At 37.4% G+C, this 13,962-nt stretch overlaps 1 pseudogene; it reads left to right on the top strand.

Moving 5' to 3' along the window:
- The first annotated feature begins 12,391 nt into the window (after positions 1-12,391).
- Positions 12,392-13,069, top strand: LOC131301137 (uncharacterized; annotated as a pseudogene).
- Positions 13,070-13,962: the final 893 nt, after the last annotated feature.

The following is a 13,962-nucleotide window of genomic DNA, read 5'->3' as shown; positions in this document are numbered from 1 at the left end:
ATGAACATGGATGAATCGATCATAGTGTCATCTGTGATTGATAAACTTCCTCCCTCCTGGAAAGAGTATAAGAAAACTCTTAAACACAAAACTGAAGATCTTACGCTGGAACAATTGGCTGTCCATCTTCGGGTGGAGGAAGAGTCAAAGCGTCAAGAAAAGGAGGAACTTGGAGATAATATCTCCAAGATCCATGTAGTGGAGGGAGTAAAGAGTACCAACAAGGGTAAAGGTAAACAGAAGCAGAAAGCCCGAAAGGGCGATGACCGTGGCGATGAACCAAAAGGGAAAAAGCCAAAAGTTGTATGTTGGCATTGCGGTCAGCCAGGGCACTTCAAGAAGGACTGCAAGTCCAACAAGAAGAATGATCTAGGGGCATCGAGTTCAAAGAATAACTTTGTGGCTGTCATATCCGAGATTAATGTTCTCGAGGATGCTGATAACTGGTGGATCGACTCAGGGGCTACAAAGCATGTGTGCAATGATAAGAGGTTCTTCACCGACTATGAATCGGTTGAAGATGGTACAGTTCTTTACATGGGTAATTCATCAACTGCTCTTATCAAAGGCAAAGGAAAAGTGGACTTAGAGTTCACTTCTGGGAAGATTCTGACTCTGACTGATGTTTACTATGTACCAGAAGTTAGGAAAAACCTTGTATCTGGAAGCCTGCTTAATAAGCATGGTTTCAAGTTAGTGTTTGAGTCAGGCAAATTTGTTCTGTCTAAGAGTGGTACTTTTGTTGGGAAAGGCTATTTGTACGAGGGCATGTTCAAGCTTAATATTAATAACACAGTTGCTATTTCCGCTTACTTGATTGACTCTCTTTCTTTATGGCATAATCGGTTGGGGCATGTTAATACTAGGAAAATGGATACTATGGTTAAATTAGATTTGATACCTAAATATGATGTTGATATGGTTGATAAATGCAAAGTGTGTTCACTTACTAAAATAACCAGAGTTCCATTTCCTAAAATTGAAAGAACAACTACTCTGTTAGAACTTGTTCATAGTGATGTGTGTGACATGCATAGCACTCCAACTAGAGGAGGTAAGGAATATTTTGTAACTTTCATAGATGACTATTCCAAATATTGCTATGTGTATCTATTGCATTCAAAAGATGAAGTTCTTGAGAAGTTTATTGCTTTTAAAACCGAAGTTGAAAATCAATGTGGAACAAAGATAAAACGTTTAAGGTCTGATAGGGGTGGTGAATACCATTTTCCTGATTACTGTGAATCAGTTGGGATCATTCATGAGAAAACTGCACCATATACTCCACAACAAAATGGAGTCGCTGAAAGAAAGAATCGGACTTTGATTGAGATGGTTAATGCTATGCTTAGCAATTCAGGATTAAGTAGTGGTATGTGGGGCGAAGCCATACTTACTGCTACTTATATTTTGAATAGGGTGCCTCTCAAAAAGTCTAATATAACTCCTTATGAGTTATGGAAAAGAAAGAAACCGAACCTAAGTTATTTCAAAACTTGGGGATGTAGAGCGATTGTTAGATTGCCGAAACCCAAAAGGAAGAAGTTGGGTGAAAAAGGAATTGAATGCATATTCATTGGTTATGCTTTACTTAGTAAAGCATATCGGTTTCTAGTTTCTGAGCCAAATGATTCAGTTGGAGTAAACACCATTATTGAATCACGTGATGCAGTATTTTATGAGAATAGGTTCGTATCTATTCCAAAGGTGCCTAATCAAGAGAATGAGCCAGACTCTGTGGAGTCTGACATAGAGGCGGAACCTACGGAACATGACGGACTTAGGAGAAGCAAAAGGGCTCGAGTTGCTAAGCCATTTGGTCCTGACTTCATAGTTTATCTAGTTGAAGGAACTAGAAAGATTGCAGATAATCATTTCATGATTTCGCTTCATGTGGAATCGGATCCCTTGACCATCGGGGAGGCTATGAAATCACAAGATTATGCTTTTTGGAAAGAAGCAATCCAGGATGAAATGGATTCTATTATGGGTAACAATACCTGGGTTCTTGCTGATTTGCCTCCGGGTTCCAAAGCCATTGGCTGCAAATGGATTTTCAAGAAGAAAATGAGGGTCGATGGTACAATCGACAAGTTCAAGGCACGGTTGGTTGCCAAGGGCTTTACGCAAAAAGAAGGTATTGATTATTTCGATACTTATGCTCCGGTGGCAAGGATCTCTACAATTAGAGTACTAATTGTGTTGACTTCCATTTATAAACTTGAGATTCACCAAATGGATGTTAAGACTGCATTCCTAAATGGTGAGTTGGATGAAGAGATTTATATGGAGCAACCGGAGGGTTTTGTTGTGCAAGGTCAAGAACACAAAGTATGCAAACTTGTTAAGTCTCTTTACGGACTTAAACAAGCACCTAAACAGTGGCATGAAAAGTTTGATAAGGTGATTGTATCAAACGGGTTTAGGATACACCAGTCTGATAAATGTGTATATAGTAAATTTAGTGGTAATCGAGGTGTAATCATATGTTTGTACGTGGATGATATGCTTATCTTTGGGACTGATCTAGAAAGCATTCAAAGTACAAAGGATATCCTTTCATCTAGTTTTAGTATGAAGGATATGGGTGTTGCTGATGTAATTCTGGGAATCAGAATTAAGAGACAAAATGGAAATTTAATCCTTAGTCAGTCTCATTACATTGAGAAAGTTCTAAAGAAGTTTAATCATTTTGATTGCACGCCGATTTCTACACCATTTGATCCACATGTTAAGTTGTATCCTAATACTGGTAGAGCAATTTCACAACTAGAATATTCTAGAGTGATAGGAAGCTTGATGTATGCCATGACTTGCACGAGACCAGATATTGCATACGCTGTGGGGAAACTAAGTAGGTACACACATAATCCGAGCGATGTCCATTGGCACGCAGTTAATCGGGTATTGAGGTATCTAAAGAAAACTATAGACTATGGGATGGTTTATAGTGGTTATCCTTCGGTTCTAGAAGGATATACTGATGCTAGTTGGATAGCCGAGAATGAAGATCACTTGTCAACAAGTGGATGGGTCTTCACACTTGGTGGAGGAGCAGTTTCTTGGGGATCTAAGAAACAAAGTCTCATTACAGACTCAACTATGGCAGCTGAGTTTGTAGCACTAGCAGCAGGGAGCAAAGAGGCAGAGTGGCTGAGAAGTATGTTGTGGGAGATACCCATGTGGCCAAAACCTATGCCACCTATATCTTTGCATTGTGATAGTCAGTCGACTCTATCACGGGCTTATAGCCAGGTGTATAATGGAAAGTCCAGGCATATAGGACTTCGACATAGCTATGTGAGGAACTTGATTACAGATGGGGTGATAACCATTGATTATGTAAAATCAAGTCAAAACTTGGCTGATCCTTTAACAAAAGGTCTTGCAAGGGATTTGATGTGGAGAACATCACAGGGGATGGGACTCAAGCCCATTGAAATCTAATCACTCTTGGTGGAAACTCGACTCAACGCTTGAATAACTTCAAGTCTTGGGTTCAATGAGCAAAGTACACCATAAGTTGTGGTTGCAAGCATTTTCCGATTTTATCCATCCCATGGTAAATGCTTGGTACCTGTAATGTAAACATGGAGGTTAAGCTACTTAGCTTCTAATAGACTTCTAACGGTTTGTTAGGTTTCAAGTGCTGTAGTTACAGGGGCACTTTCAAAGTCTACCTATATGAGTGTGAAGGTGGTGCCGCCTTCTATGGGTTCAAGGGCTAGGACTCTAGAGCGCTCACGAAATTCAGGATAAAGACACACGGCCAAACCACGTGTCGGCAAATTTGAATACCTGAGTCAGGCAAGATGCGTGCGTGAGACATGTCCGGTTGGTCATTTAAGGATCGCTAGTTCAAAGACAAATCTACTATGCTTTCCGACTAACTTTGATGTGTTTTCACTAGGTGAATGGTTCAAGTCGTGAGACACCTTCATTGATGCACAAGTCTTTTCAAAGGAACCAAGAAAACTTTTTCTCTATTTCGAAAATGGTGGGGGATTGTTGGAGTTTTTCAAAATAAAAGGTTGCGGGAGGTTATTCGTGAAAAGGTGCGACACCTTTTCACATGGGATATGACTTTACGTGAATAGTTATTACACCTATTAACTTAGGGTGTGACTATTAAAATGGGGTGTGATTGTTAGGAAGGGATGTGATACATGGAGGTGCCTCTAAGAGGCACGACTCTTCCTAATTAATTATTGGCATGAAAGGGTGCCTACTAAAAGGCATGATCCTTTCTCATAATTAATTGTCTTCAAAAGACATACCCTTTCTAATGTGTGTTTACAAAAGACACAACCTTTCACGTAAGGGTGCCTATAAGTCTATAAATAGGCCATTGGATAATTCATTTGATACACCAAAAAAACACCAAAAAAAAAAAAATATCCAGAAACTCTCCTGCTTCTCTGTCTCGTTGTTTTCTATACTGTTATTCCGTTATTCTGCAGAAACGGAATTAACAGTCCTTGGTTCAATTGATTCTCATAGGCTCGGTATTCTGCCTGTCCTTCGTTTGTGCGGACGCAGGCAGAAGATCATTGATCGGGCTTCGTTTTATCCTCAGAACAGATTCGCTGTAACCCGGTGCACACCAATTGGTGGGGGCGAATACTGTTTTCGGAAAGCGACGACGTAACGTGACTCGAAGCGGTTTCCATCAGTTTGTTCAAGTTTCAGAAGGCTCCAGATTTTGAAGGTTCCAATTTTTGCACCAACAGTCTCTGCGTGTGAGTGATCTATCTTTACAAAATTTTCTCCTAAATGATTAGTTTTTTATTCGGCTAGAATACAATGAGAGACTGTTAAATGGAGACGGAAGGAGTAGCAGACTAGTAGTCTTTGCTGCTTTCAACTTACTTTTATTGAATCATAAATCACAAGCATAAAACAAATACAATATGCTCACACACACACACCTCTATCTTCTCTGACTTCTCGCAGCACTTTCTCTCTCTCTCTCTCTGGCAAATTGAGCCAATTCCCTCTTCATCTGCTTCAAATGCACTTCCGTTTGGTTCTTCAACAGCTTCAACCGTGCCGTGGCAACAATTGATATCCAACTATAAATATGCACATCACACATATATAGATCCAACATGTATCTCTCTATTGGGCCTGTTCTATGTCTCAAGTTTCTCACTTGAATATAGAGTCTAGTCGCCTCGATGTACCCTTTGTCGAGCTTTAATAAAATCTTGTTGCCTATCAAAAAAAAAAAAAGCATCTCTCTATTGATGTCCAACGTTATCATCCTAAAGAATCAATCTTTTAAGTATTTACAAAATCAAGTGATGATCAGTATAATTAACCAACATACGCACTACCGCAACATCGCAATCTTCAGTAACGTTTTGCTGCATCAACAATTGAGTCCACACAAATACAATTGAGTCCACACAAATAATCGCGTAGAGATATGTACATCATACATTTATAGATATCCAACTATCATCTTCAAGAATCAATGTTTTGTAACAACAAAATCAAGTGATGATCAATAGAATTGACCAGCATACACAAGAACCTAGCGAATTTGATTATTATTTTTTGTCCGAGTCAGTTTATGTGCAACCCGACTAGTAATGGATATATAAACACATACATATATGTCTCCAAAGCATCATCCAAATCAATCAAATACTATTAGCGAATCTCAAAAACGCTCATTGTAAATTAAAATGCATATAAACCTACGTCTACATATATGTATATGGACAAGAGTCGAGGAAATTGAAAGAGATACCATTTGGCGGGTTTGAATCTCCGATGAAGTATATATGGACAAGAGTTGAAGAAATTGAAAGAGATTATAAATCTAAAAAGTCATGTGGTTCATGACGAGATAAACGATCAGATCAGCCGCTCTGCACTCTCTCGGCAGGGAGCCGCTGAGTAGAATTAGTACCATTTATTTGCAGCACGGGTACTCCATAGTCTTGGGTTTTTCATGAATTTAACGTAATGGGCTGAATACAAAAGTATGGCGCCATAATCTAATCATATGAAAATTAATTTCAGCCTAAGTTAAATGGGCAATTGGATGGGAACCTCATTAAGAAAGATATAGTTGCAAATAGTGGAATTGTAAAGGATGGAGCTAGGGGGTTTAGTAGGGGCGGCTCCCATGGCAAGAATTTTTTAAAATGTAATTATTATATGTAAATTTTTTTTATCCCCAACTTATATAGACTCGCCACCGGCTGCTAAATTTTTTTCTTTATTTTTTGCTATATACTAATCCTAAATCCTCTATTTCAAGAAAGGAGACCCAAAATAGTATTCCAAAACTAAATTAGTTTTTTTTGTACTCCATGTACAAAATGACAAACATCATTTACTATAATTTTTATTACGTTATTTTAATTTTTTTTTATAGACTATTCATATTGTAATATATCTTTTTATTTTTTAATACATTTTTCGCAGACCCGGGGATATTGCCAAGCTGGGGTGCTTGGGAGCTGTGCCTAGCGGCTGGTCCGGTCGTTCATCTCGGCAATCGATGGCTCGGATCTTAATCCGAGCAACGGACGGATTAGATCCGAGTCGTTTGTGCCGAGATGAACGGCTAGATCAGCCGCTTGGTATCGCTGCCAAGCACCCCCGGTTGGTAGCATCCTCCAATTCACATTTCGCCACTGCTAGGATAAAATCCTGACTCCATCCCTTAGACTCTCAGTGAAGAGGTGCGGATTGATGAGCCCGGATGACCACCCTACCGATGGTACAATTTTTTTCTAGAATCACAATAGTTTTTGTCTCAAATAGTAGTACTTAGAAAAGTTATATAAGTTCGACCACCAACACCATTTTAAACAATACTGTTATTTTTAGCATTTTTTTTTTTTTGTAGTACTACTTTTACTTACTCAAAATGGATAGGGATTCCCAAGGTTATATTCAGTTGGAATTATTGATGATCACGATGTCTTAGTAATTGAATAGGATGATCGGCACTAATATGATGATAGTCGTTTAAAGTCAATGTTCGCTCACCCAAACTTAAAATCCTGTGTGCTCTCAATTGTGTGACCTATCACGTCATCTCTTTGAAAAATAACAGTCGAGGATTAGAATTCCCATTTAATGACCTGTAAGAACGTGATTTTTTGTTAATGACGGGTAAGGATGTGGACGGTCCAAGACGTATTTTGATAATTAATATTCGCCAAGAATATGCTGAGAACATTTATTAATACTGAAAATGTCTTTAACGAATATTAATTATCAAAATATGTCTTTGACCGTCATTTTCCCTATCTGTTAATGACCGGTAAATTTTGGAAATGGGACTTTTCTTTCTTGGTAATTTGGGCACGAAAGTGTCCTGGGCCGTCATTTTAATTGGCCCTGCAAGGGCAATTCACTTGGGCCAATAAATTTAGAGGTTGGAAAGGCCTTTTCTCCTGGGGTTTAGGGCCAATTTTAGTGAGTTGTTTTTTGTACTCTGTTCTGGCCCAATTGTAGTTCAACTTTTGGAATTGTGTCTCTGTAATTTTTGTTGAAAAAATAAAGTACATGTAATTTAGGATCTGAATAAATTTGAATCTTAATTAATTTAAACGTTGGAGAACGATAGACGAAATAATGCCAATAGAATTTTCAATAATCCTACAGAAAAATTGAGTTTGCGGTTCAGGTGACTTTGCTTACTATCTTCCGGCTCCACCCAAAAATGCTATAGGCACCGACTGTCACATGAGGTCCACTCTAAGTCTCGCATGGATGATCCGAGCTGTTTGATAATTTTAAAATAATTTATTTGTTGGCCTTGCAAAAAATCAGCTCAATCCAATACTTGTAGGCGCTCGATCTAATTTTCCAATTTTATGATCTGAATGAAAAAATAATACTTTGAGTGGCCCTACAAAAAATCATCTCAATCCGATTTCCAAAAAAATCATCTCAATTCGATAGGTGCTCGATCCAATCTTACAATTTTTTCATTCAAATTATAGGACATAATCATCTCAATTCCTGTAATTTGAATGAAAAAATTGTAAGATTGGATCGAGCACCACATGTATCGTATAAAGTTCATTTTTTACGGGGGGCCGTTCGAAAATTTACTTAAAATTATTAAACGGTTCGAATTATCAAAACGAGACCCAGAGTAGACCCGTGTGACAGTTGGTGCACCTTAATTTGGTCGGTGCCCATAGAAGGGTTCGGCTCCACCCATGGCCATAGACTTGTATCTGGAATGATTACCATATTTCACAAACAATTAGGCATATTTAACGCAACCATCTATTTCTTTCAAATAAATTGATACTTCAATTGGCATCAAGTAACTGGTAAAGTTTCGTCTAAGAATATTAACTGTGTTAAAGATTGGCATCTAGGCCCTGTGGAATTTTGCTTTCGGCAGGCGGCCCAAACTTCGTTGCCATTCATCGGGCACTCGTAAAGAAAAAAGAATTGATATATTATAGATTGTGTGTAAAATATAGGTCTAACATCTATATAATAAAACAGAGTTATGTTTGAATCCAAAAGATAGCCAACGCTCTAGATTTATCCTAACACCTACATAAATCTCTACCCTTCATTCTACAATGGCATTTTTGTAAATATAATATCCATCCAACGGTTATCATCTATAATACAATTCATGACGGTATGGTGGCCCACACATTTTTCCTGCATAAATCTTCACCGTTTGATTTAGTACACATTTTTCTGCATAAATCCTAGCTGTTGAGTTGTTCAACATGGTCAGGTTTTTTTTGGCAACGAACGAAATTTTTGGGTTGACACTATATTGAGTTACGTTATGGAACAGTCAGTTTTTTCTGGCAATGAACGAAATTTTTGGGTTGACATTATATATTGAGTTATGGAATATAAAGATGATTAATTTTGACTGAATATAATGACTGATCATAATGCCATCCTACAGGGAAGAATTTCGGGTAATGACATAATGTCATGCCATAATGGAAAACAATCCTTGAAATTGCCGTTTTATTCTTTTCCGTTTTTGGTAACGAAATTTGGGTGAACGAATCTCTCTCTCGCGCGCTCTCTCTCTTCCTGATCGTTTGCTTTACACTTCTATTTTTTGTCTCCCTCACTCTCATTCTCGCCCTCTCTCTGCTGAAAATACAAAGCGCGACAGTGTGGGGGTTTTCAATCCAGTTCTCTTTCATGTCTTCATGACTCTCGCCCTCTCTCCAGTTCTCTCTCCACAGGTATATCTCTTTCGTTCTCTTTCTTTCGGCAAATTACGTTCGAGTTTTTTTTCCGATTACTTTTTTGTTTACCTAAGGAACAAATTGCGACGGTGTGGGAGTTTTCTTTCCAGTTCTCTTTTTTGTCTACCCGACTCTCGCCTTCCCTCCAGTTCTCTCTTCCCAAGTATGGCTCTTTCGTTCCCTTTCTTTTCGGCAAATTACGCTCGATTTCTAAACCCCTGCTTAATTATTATATAGTATATATAGATATGGAGTATATTCTGTTTTAAATTCCCATGCACATATTCTGAATAGATCAACTCTTCTATTTTTTGGTTAAACTTTTTCGAAATCTTGCACATATTCTGAATAGACTTAACTCTTCTATTTTTCCCAAGCGAAATAATTTTTGGAAAATGTCTGCAATAACGTTAAAATACTTCCAAGAGATTTCAAGGTGCATTTTTGTAATATAATTTGTGTAGTGGAGGGCAATTAAATCATGCAATGAGAGATAAACATTGAGTTTTGACAGGAACAAAAAAGGTTTTGACAGGAGCAAAAAGGATTTTGGCATTATCAATTCCCTAACTTAAAAAGTTTGATACCATCTTTTTTTGTTTCTTAGCTTGCATGTTTCCTTTGATTTTTTATTGGTATTCTACATCAAATTTAATGATTTGGATTCAATAGTAGAAAAATTAGTTAGTTTTTTATTCGGCAAATTTCTACAAGTTGTTTGACCCTCATTTTCTTATGCCTTCTTTTAATTCTCATTTTCTTTTTGTGTGTCCAGATATGAATAGTGAGAATGTAATTAATATGGTTCCAGTGGCTGAATGAGTGGAGACACATGCAGATACTCAAGTAGTAGTTGATGAAGAAATAAATGTGGCTCACGTGTCAAAAAAAATTCGTCTGCATGAGAATGCTTAAGAAGCAAATGAAGAGCAAATTGTTGAAATTGACACACCTAATGGTATGCATTTATAGTAATAGTCACATGCATTATATAAACTTCTATTGACGTATCAAATTCAAATTGCTTTGCACATAGGTGTAGTAACTAAAAGAGTCGAGTTTAATTGTGACTTATGTCTTTCATTGAATTATTTATTTTCTTATTCAGCTCAACGGGGACTTTGTGAAAATTGTAAAAACAACTTACTCAATTTCATGCTTAATCCATTATTATGTATACCTTTTTATTTGCATTCTTTCATTATTATTTTTTGGTATAAAGATTAAATAGCGTTATACTCTTTAGGTGTACTTTGCAAGGAGTCAATAGCTGATAACAATGAGGTGGTCTCTTACAATACATATCTTGCTCGACTATTCAATCCCCAAATCAATGTAGAAGTTTTTGCTGGAATGAGATGTGTGAAGTATATTCACAAGTACATCTACAAAAGAAATAATCGTACCACAATAGTGTTCGGACGAAAAGACGAGATCGATGACTAAGATAACTTTTACAAGAAAGGATTCACATAATTATGTTCAGTTTCATATAATTCTGCTCTTTGGACGAAATAGGTATGTTTTGACACAAGAAATTTTGGGATGGTGATGAAGAGAAAAATTTCAAGATACTTGAAAAATGTTGAAGACAAATTTTTGCAACTATGATCCTTTTGCTAAATACAACCTTTGTGGAGTACCCTTTTTGTTACTTTTGTGTATGAGATTAACTCTATTATTTAGTTTTTTTTTTCATGTTAGAATTTAAATGCAATTAATGTACCAAAAGTTTGAATTGGATTTGACTATGGCAAGTATTGAATTTGGCTTTTCATGTATTTTTTATTTCATTTGTTTAAGTTTGGCCAGTATTATAATGGTTGTTGTTTTGTACTATGGTGGTCATACAATCACATTATTTTTGGACAAAGATGAGTTTGTCTGTAGTAGTAATCGATGTAGTCAATAGCATAACGAGCAAGTGGTTTTTGGTGGTGATGATAAAATTGTATTGGTATGTGTCTTTAGGCACAATCAGTTTGCTCACATGCACCTACCTAAGGTCATTCGAAATCATATTGAATAATGAATTCTTTGATTTGGGCCTTCAGGCACGGGCAATGATTAAGAAGAAGTGGAATTGGATGACTTTGAATCGAACCGCGGTCTCTATTTAGGGAGAACCACATAAAAATCAGTAAGTGGTTTGCTGTTGTTTACTCCTTTTTTTGATAGGTTGTATGACATTAAATTTTTTTGCTAGATAATTGAAATGGTATATGAACGGAAGTGCCAAATATTTTTTGACAAGTTGCAATAGATAACAAGTAACAGATATCGAGTTGGTTGGAGCTTGAAACTTAGAAAGTCTACAAATTTTTTTTTCAATAATGCAGTAGAAGTGGAATTACATTTTTATATTCAATTGAAGGACTGATTATGTTTTGTCTTTTCTTCTTGATTTTAGAAAACTTAATTAATAAAAGCTACATATTACTGGTTTTGTATTCTTAATTGAAGGGCTGATTAAGTATAATTATTGGTTTTGTATTCTTACATTTTGAAGCTTGATTTTTTTTAAGCACATAAAATGAATTTATTGATTACAGTTGGGTTTTGCCAGTTGTGATATGCAGGTTGTACTATGGTCGAACTGGTTGTGAATTTAAATGGCTGGCGATAATTGCCTTCAGGTACGGGGGCTATAACTATTAGTTTGTTAGTTTGTATATGTGTTGATTCAAGTTAACCAGTGGATGTACTTGAGCTATTATTTTTTATTTTTTGCGTAGTTAGAATGTTCCAAATGGAGACTTAGCCTTCAAAATTGAGTATGAATTAAATATCGATTTCGAGCCGTGCCTTCAGGCATGAGCAATTTCTAGTGACTTTATATAGGCTGCAAGATTTATAAATAAATAAGAAAAAACAGGCATAAAAAAGAAATATAGACTTACTAGGAAGCGTAAATAAAATCTTAAACTAAACAGGAAATACAATAATAAAACCCAGAAAACTTGGTAACATACTATCCCTAATATTATTCTAACAATTGTTTAGGGTTCTTGGTGGTTAAGTTTTGTAGCCCATATAAAAGCGTCCCTAATATTATTCTAACAATTGTTTAGGGTTCTTGGTGGTTAAGTTTTGTAGCCCATATAAAAGCGTGTTAGTGGATTTGAGACAGATGCGTTTTTTGTAGTAGCCTAGTAAGTAGTATTTGTTTTCCTTTTTTTGTTTTCCCGGCAAAGAGTTGGGCGGGTAGCTTCTTTTTTGGGAGTGCAAAATATTACTCCTACCACCACAGTGTTTGGAATTGGAGATGGAGTTGATATGGCTCCTCCCTTAACGAGGCCGATGAATTTTGTTTCCGAGGAAACGTTGGTCGAAGCCAGTAGAAGTCGGGGTGCTCGAGTTGACGATGGTACTGCTCAGAGAGATAGGTGACATAGGTCCCTCTACGAGATCTTAAAGAAGAACAAGGATAGACGAGACGCTGAATTCAATGAGCGGTTCAAGCATCGACCACCCAAAGATTTCGATGAGGACGAGACAGAGTTTCTTGAAAAGCTAGAGACGTCCAAGAGAGAATACGAAAGGCAAATGGCGGATGAAGAAGCCCAGCAAATGCAGAGTTTCCAAGCAGCAGTACTTGCAGAACAGTCTGCAGTTGTACATGAGGCTACGGAAAACACTCCCAGTTCCTGAGGTCCAAGAAAAAAGATTAGTTGGGAGGAAGAATCCACCGGCTCGCCCTTCGGGTATGATTATCAAAGTCAAGCCACAAGCGAAGAAGGCAAAGATTGATATGGGAAACTTGGACTCGGTAAAATCGGCCAATGGTGATGCTGATAAGCCTCATGTTGTAGCTAATACAGGTTTAGTTTCATATAGTGATGATAGTGAAGAGGACTAGCTAGGCTCCTCTGAAGTATATATTTTTGGACCTGATAGTGATCGATTTATGTACTATCTTTTCAACTGGGAAATGGTGCTATGCAGTGGTTGCGCAGCACCGTGCTGTGCTCGGATCTTATCTCGGCAATGAATGGCTCTTGATCGTTGGTTGCCGAGATAAGATCCAAGCTGTCAGATGCACAGTCCGACGACTTGGAGGTGCGCACCTCATTGCACAACACTAATCTGAAGTCCCTATCTTTTAGGGTTCATTTGTATGGCGGATTTAGACGTAATAGGATATGTAATCTTGTGGGGTCAGGTTAATTGGGTTGCCATTTTTACGACAAGTGAGTCGGCTAGAAAGAGGACAACACATATATAAAGAAAAGACCATAAGGGTTTGGGGGATCTTCGATACAACAGCCACGGTTACTACGAGAGAACAGGCCTTCGGCTTCTATGGCTGGCTAATTCCATTTTCTACGGAGGAGATGAAGCACCGTATCAAGTAACTTGTATAGGTATATGTTTAGGTTTTAATATTTGGATAGATTGTTTAACTAGAACTTGTTTCAGTTTTACAGAATGATTTTAATACTTTCAATTTGTTCCGTATTTATATCCGCGGCTTTTAAATACGGAGTTAAACAATGGTTTTCAATGATTGTAGTTGGAGTTCCGAGATAGATTATGCTGGTAAGACCGATCATGCCGTTAGGCGACAAGAACGGGCTAGTGAGACGGTCCGTGCTATAGGATAGTCTATGCCTTTTAACAACCCAATTATTCACTTGACGATTATCGGAAGGGATTGCAAGCTCTAGCGATAATCCATTTTGATTCGAATAAATAAACCTAGCCTATGCATATCGTTGTTACGCGGTCGGGGTGAATTCGAAACCCTAGATAC

Source organism: Rhododendron vialii, chromosome 1a, assembly GCF_030253575.1.
Source record: "Rhododendron vialii isolate Sample 1 chromosome 1a, ASM3025357v1".
NCBI classification, from domain to species: Eukaryota; Viridiplantae; Streptophyta; class Magnoliopsida; order Ericales; family Ericaceae; genus Rhododendron; species Rhododendron vialii.
The sequence above is the reverse complement of the archived record's forward strand: the minus strand, read 5'-3'. Positions and strand labels throughout refer to the sequence as shown.